Source organism: Arachis ipaensis, chromosome B10 (assembly GCF_059453495.1).
Source record: "Arachis ipaensis isolate K30076 ecotype BB chromosome B10, ASM5945349v1, whole genome shotgun sequence".
In the NCBI taxonomy this organism is placed as follows: domain Eukaryota; kingdom Viridiplantae; phylum Streptophyta; class Magnoliopsida; order Fabales; family Fabaceae; genus Arachis; species Arachis ipaensis.
Genome location: NC_142435.1, coordinates 27,530,521 through 27,536,339, shown reverse-complemented (window position 1 = coordinate 27,536,339; position 5,819 = coordinate 27,530,521). Strand labels below are relative to the sequence as shown.

Sequence of the window (5,819 nt, the reverse complement as noted above, 5' to 3'; positions counted from 1 at the left end):
TATGAATATGAGAGCCTCCTCATAAATGGATGCAATTCCCCACTTTATAGCCTCTAATCTGTATTTTCTGGGCCGAGAACTGGGTCAAAAACAGTCCAGAATTCGCTGGGTTCGAATTTTGCCACGCTGGTTTTTCGTCATTGCGACGCGGCCGCATTGATCACGCGATCGCGTCACCTAGCGTCAGGGGAACTGTAGCATATTATATATCAAATTGAAGCCCCGGACGTTAGCTTTCCAACGCAACTGGAACCGCATCGTTTGGACCTCTGTAGCTAAAGTTATAGCCATTTGAGTGCAGAGAGGTCAGGCTGGACAACTTAGCAATTTCTCCAACTTCTTGTATTCCTTCCACTTTTGCATGCTTCCTTTCCATCCTCCAAGCCATTCCCGCCTTATAATATCTGAAAACACTTAACACACATATCAAGGCATCTAATGGTAATAAGAGAGGATTAATAATAAGCAAATATAAGATCAAAGAAGCATGTTTTCAATCAAAGCACATAATTAGGAAGGCAAATGTAAAACCATGCAAATAGTATGAATAAGTGGGTAAAGAGTAGATAAAAACCACTCAATTAAGCACAAGATAAACCATAAAATAGTGGTTTATCAGTCTTCCCAGAATTATAGAGGCATTCTCATCCTCCCCTGTGTCATGAATCACAAAATCTGCTGGGAGGAAGAACTTACCCACTTTGACCAAGATATTCTTCACTAATCCGTATGCAGGCTTTATAGATTTGTCTGCCATCTGTAATGCTATCCTTATGGGTTGTGCCTCTTGGATTTACAACTTTTTCATCACAGACAAGGGCATTAAATTGATGCTTGCTCCCAGATCACATAATGCTTTCTCAAAGGTTGTGCTCCCAATGGTGCATGGAATTTGAAAGCTCTCTGGATCCGACATCTTCCTTGGCAAGTTATTCTGAATGATGGCACTACATTCCTTAGTCAGGACCACTGTCTTATCTCCCTTTAAAGACTTCTTCTTTGACAACAGCTCCTTCATGAACTTGACATAGAGAGACATTTGCTCCAAAATCTCAGCAAAAAGAATATTGATTTGCAACTTTCTGAAGACTTCCAAAAACTTCGAAAACTGCTTGTCCTTGGTCTCCTTTTGAAGTCTTTGAGGATATGGCATTTTAGGCTTGTACTCAGGAGCCTTTGGCAATATAGGATAAGTGTCAAGAGAGTCTGGGAATAGGTTGTCCGCACGCTTTGGAGGGACGTGCTCTACTCCTTCCTTCTTCTCCTCTGGAGCTTCTTTCTCAACTGGCTCCTCATTAACTTGTGCTTCCGTACTTGCCACTTGTCCACTTATCAAGGTAATAGCCTTGCATTCCTCTCTTGGATTTGGAATTGTGTTACCAGGAAGGCTATTACTGGTCCTCTAATCAATTTCATTAACTTTTGTGGCTAATTGACCCATCTGAATCTCCAATTTCTTGATTGATGCTCTAGTTTTTTGTCTAAAACTTGCTAATATTGCTTCCAAATCATTATTCTGCTGGGGCTGAGAAGTTGCTTGCTGAGATGACTGAAACTGGTGGTTATTAAAATTATTCTGTTGAAAATTACCCTGAGAATTATTATTAAAATTTTGTGGCCTTTGAGGTTGCTCTCTCCACCCAAAATTTGGATGATTTCTCCACCCCTGATTGTAAGTCTTAGAATAGGGATCATTATTGGGATTTCTAGGAGCACTCCCCATGTAATTGACCTGTTCAGAAGAAAATTGAGCATAATCATAATTTTTCTTTTGCATAAAATTACATGTCATGTCATAAGAGGCTTCTTGGGGAGCATTCTGAGTGTTGACAGCTGAAACTTGCATCCCACTCAACCGTTGAGTAAGTAGATTTATTTGCTGAGTCATAAGCTTGTTCTGAGCAAGAAGAGCATTAACAGCTTCCACTTCCAACACGCCTCTCTTCTGAGAGGTCTCAGAGTGCAAAGGATTTCTGTTGGAGGAATATAAGTATTGGTTGTTAGCAACCAACTCAATAAGCTCAATAGTCTCCTCTGGTGTCTTCTTCATGTGCAAAGAACCACCTGCAGAATTACCCAAGTGCATCTTGGACATTTCACATAAGCCCTCATAAAAGATATCGAGCTGAGTCCATCTAGAGAACATGTCCGGAGGGCATTGCCTAGTAAGTAGCTTGAATCTCTCCCAAGCTTCATAAAGAGTCTCACCCTCTTTCTGTCTGAAAGTCTGAACCTCCACCCTTAGCTTAGTAAGCTTTTGAGGTGGAAAAAATTTAGTCAGAAATTCAGTGACAACCTTGTCCTAAGTGTCCAGACTCTCCTTGGGTTGAGAATCTAACCACAGTTTTGCTCTATCCTTCACAGCAAACGGAAAGAGCATGAGTCTGTATACCTTAGGATTTACTCCATTGGTCTACACAGTATCACAAATCTGCAAAAAATCAGAAATAAATTGATTCGGGTCTTCCTGAGGAAGTCCATGATACTGGCAATTTTGTTGCACAAGAGTGACAAGTTGAGGCTTCAACTCAAAGTTGTTTGCAGCTATAGGAGGCACCACAATGCTTTTTCCATAAAGATCTGCAGTAGGAGTAGTGTAAGAGCCAAGTACTCTTCTAGGTTGCTCATTCTCAACTGAATTTGTCACATTGGCATTAACAGCATTATTATTATGATCCATAGTGGACTCTGCAACCTTGTAAAGTCTTGCTTGTTGCAAACGCCGCCTCAAAGTCCTTTCAGGTTCAGGATCAAAGTCTAATAGAGGTTCCTTGTCCCTGTTCCTGCTCATAAATAGACAGAAGACAAAAAAAGATGGAAATCTCTACGTTAGAGCGGAGAGAATTCCCAGTGAGGTAACCTGTGTAAAAAAAATAAAATAAAACAACTAAATAATTAAAGCCCAAAAATTTTGAAAATTAAAAAAATAAAATAAAAAAATAAACAAAAAAATTAAAATAAAAATAACTAGGAGACACCAAACTTAATTTCAGAAATAAAAAAAATATTAGTACTAATTTATTTATTTATTTATTTTTTTAACCAAATAATAAAAGAAAAGAGAAAGAAAACGAAACTGGGGAGGGGGTGCTAACGAAAAAAAGAGGAAAATATTAGTGTTAATTTAATTATATATATTTTTTATTTTATATTTTTTTCGAAAATAACAAAGCTTAAAATTTAAATGAGACTAATAAAATAAGGAAAAAAATAAAAATATGAAAAGAAAATAAAAAAGAAAATGAAAATAAACTAAAATAAAAAAAAAGAAACGAAAGAAGGTGGAAACAATCACAATTGACGTTAAAGAAATAAGAAAAAATGAAACGAAGACAGGGGCTTGATGAACGAATAGAAAGAAAAAAATTAAAGGAAAAAAAATGAAAAATAAAAACTAATAATACTAAAATAAAATCAATTAAATGAAAAATTATCTAATCTAAGCAATCAAACAACGATTAGTTGTTAATCACAATCAATCCCCGGCAACGGTGTCAAAAATTTAGTGCGAAATTTATAACCCACAAACTAACCGACAAGTACACCGGGTCGTGCCAAGTAATACCTCAGGTGAGTGAGGGTCGATTCCACGAGGATTGATGGATCAAGCAACAATGGTTGAGTAATTGGCTTAGTCAGACAAACAGAAAAGAGTGTTTTGGTATTCAAAGAGCATTAAACCGTAAATTCAGAGTTTGAAGACAGGCAGGTAAATAAGTTGGGAGTAAAATATGGAGAAACAGTTAAGGCTTTAGAGATATCTATTTTTAGGATTGGCTTTTCTTACTAACTATTTTAATCATGCAAGATTTAATTTATGGCAAACTATATATGACTAAGCCCTAAATCCTTAGATCTTCTGAGTCTACTCTAACTTTCATCAACCACCAATTTCTTGGTCACTTAATTCCAATTAGAGGATGAAGTTCAATTCTAGTTTATGTGCCACAGAAACTCTAATTACCCAAATATAAAAGGATTATATGTCACGTATCACATTAACTCCAGATAATTAGAAGTTTAGGAGAAATTGTTTTCAAACTATTGTTCAAGTAAAGAGCTTTTCCAAGTTATACAAGAACTCAATTAGAAAGAGGGTCATACTTCCGTTCCACCCAAATTCATAAGATAAAGAACGAAAATAATTCTTGAATTATAAATCAGTACATTAATTAAAATAGAAAAGCAATAGAATCAATCCATACAAATAGACAGAGCTCCCAACCTTAACAATGGAGGTTTAGTTGCTCATGGTTCAGAGAGAAAACTAGGATTCTGAAAAACTGTAAATTGTGGAATGAGATAGAAGAGAAGAGAAGGCCCGAAGGGCTGATTCTTTTCTCTTTTATATCTAATCCTAATTAATGTAAAATATATTTTCTAAAACTAAAATAATATCTTTTCCTAATTATAATAAAATAAAAGTTGAATCAAAATTAATTTGATTGATCCGTGCAGGGCTTGAGGAGTGTGGGGACCATTGGATTCATTAAGCTCCACAGTGAAGTTGGCTTTTTCCAAGTTCAACGTGGAGAAGGCAGCAAGTGCTTCAGCGTGTTCCTTTGAATCTACGCTGAACTTGGCTTTTCCCAAGTTCATCATGGAAAAGGCAGCAAGTTTTTCCCTGGAAGTTCTCCAATCCACGCTGAACTTGGCAGGAACCAAGTTCAACGTGGAGGATGCAGAGGTTGTTGGAGAAGAAATGTGTACTATTATATATCATTGGAAAGCCCTGAAAGTTAACTTTCTAATGCCGCTGAAATTTCGTCAATTGGACCTCTATAGCTCAAGTTATTTCAGTTTGAGTGCAAGGAGGTCAGGATTGACAGCATCATTCGCTTTCTCCCTTTTCTGCTACAAAACTCCGTCAAATCCCTCCGGATGCTACCTGAAATAAATAGAATTGTGCACAACTCAAAGTAGCATCCATAGTGGCTAAAAGATATTTAAATTTTGATTTAACTTAGCAATTCAAGTGCAAATTCACAAGGAAAAGATAGATAAGATGCTCACGCATCAGCATACCAAGGAACTACTTTAGATACTGCATGCAAGCTATCAAATGGGAAAGCATCATTGATAGGAGTGGAGTCAGTCTTAATGTGCTCAAGGCGACTCAAGTGGTCTGCCACTAAATTTTGGTTACCACTCCTATCCTTAATTTCTAAATCAAATTCTTGCAGCAACAGTATCCAATGTATTAACCTTGGTTTGGACTCCTTTTTAGCTAATAAATATTTTAGAGCTGCATGGTCCGAGTACACTACCACCTTAGTACCAAGTAAATAGGCTCAAAATTTATCCAGAGCAAAAACAATAGCCAGAAGCTCTTTGTCAGCGGTAGTGTAATTAGAATGAGCAGCGTCTAAGGTCTTGAAAGCGTAAGCAATTACGAAAGGATCCTTACCTTCATGCTGAGCCAACGCCGCTCCTACCGCATGAATGCATTTGATCAGCTGAAGATCGCCTTAACTCAAGCTCCAATTGTGAGAAGACCGGACTGGAGCCAGCCATTTGATCATTGTTTGTCTTGCAGGTTTGTGAACTCTTTTGATTAACTCAACTCAATTGTGAATATGTTTTAATATGATTTAGCCCTTGGTTGTGCATATATGACTCCTTGAAAATCTGACTCAATTTAACCACGTGTAAGCTTTATATGTATATAGGTGGATAGTAATTAGAATTGCATGATTCATTTAGGTAGCTTGCATTTAGATAGATTGCATTGCATGAATTCCACCATTCTGCCTTCACTCTTTTTTTTAGTTTCTCTTGAATTTAGCATGAGGACATGCTAATGTTTAAGTGTGGGGAGG

At 37.0% G+C, this 5,819-nt stretch overlaps 1 non-coding gene across 1 annotated transcript; it reads left to right on the top strand.

Annotated features, from left to right (window-relative positions):
* Window positions 1-2,141: 2,141 nt before the first annotated feature.
* On the top strand, window positions 2,142-2,247 carry LOC148579492 (small nucleolar RNA R71). Its single transcript, XR_015899123.1, has one exon. It is a non-coding gene; the product is annotated as a small nucleolar RNA R71 (small nucleolar RNA).
* The last annotated feature ends 3,572 nt before the right edge of the window (window positions 2,248-5,819 follow it).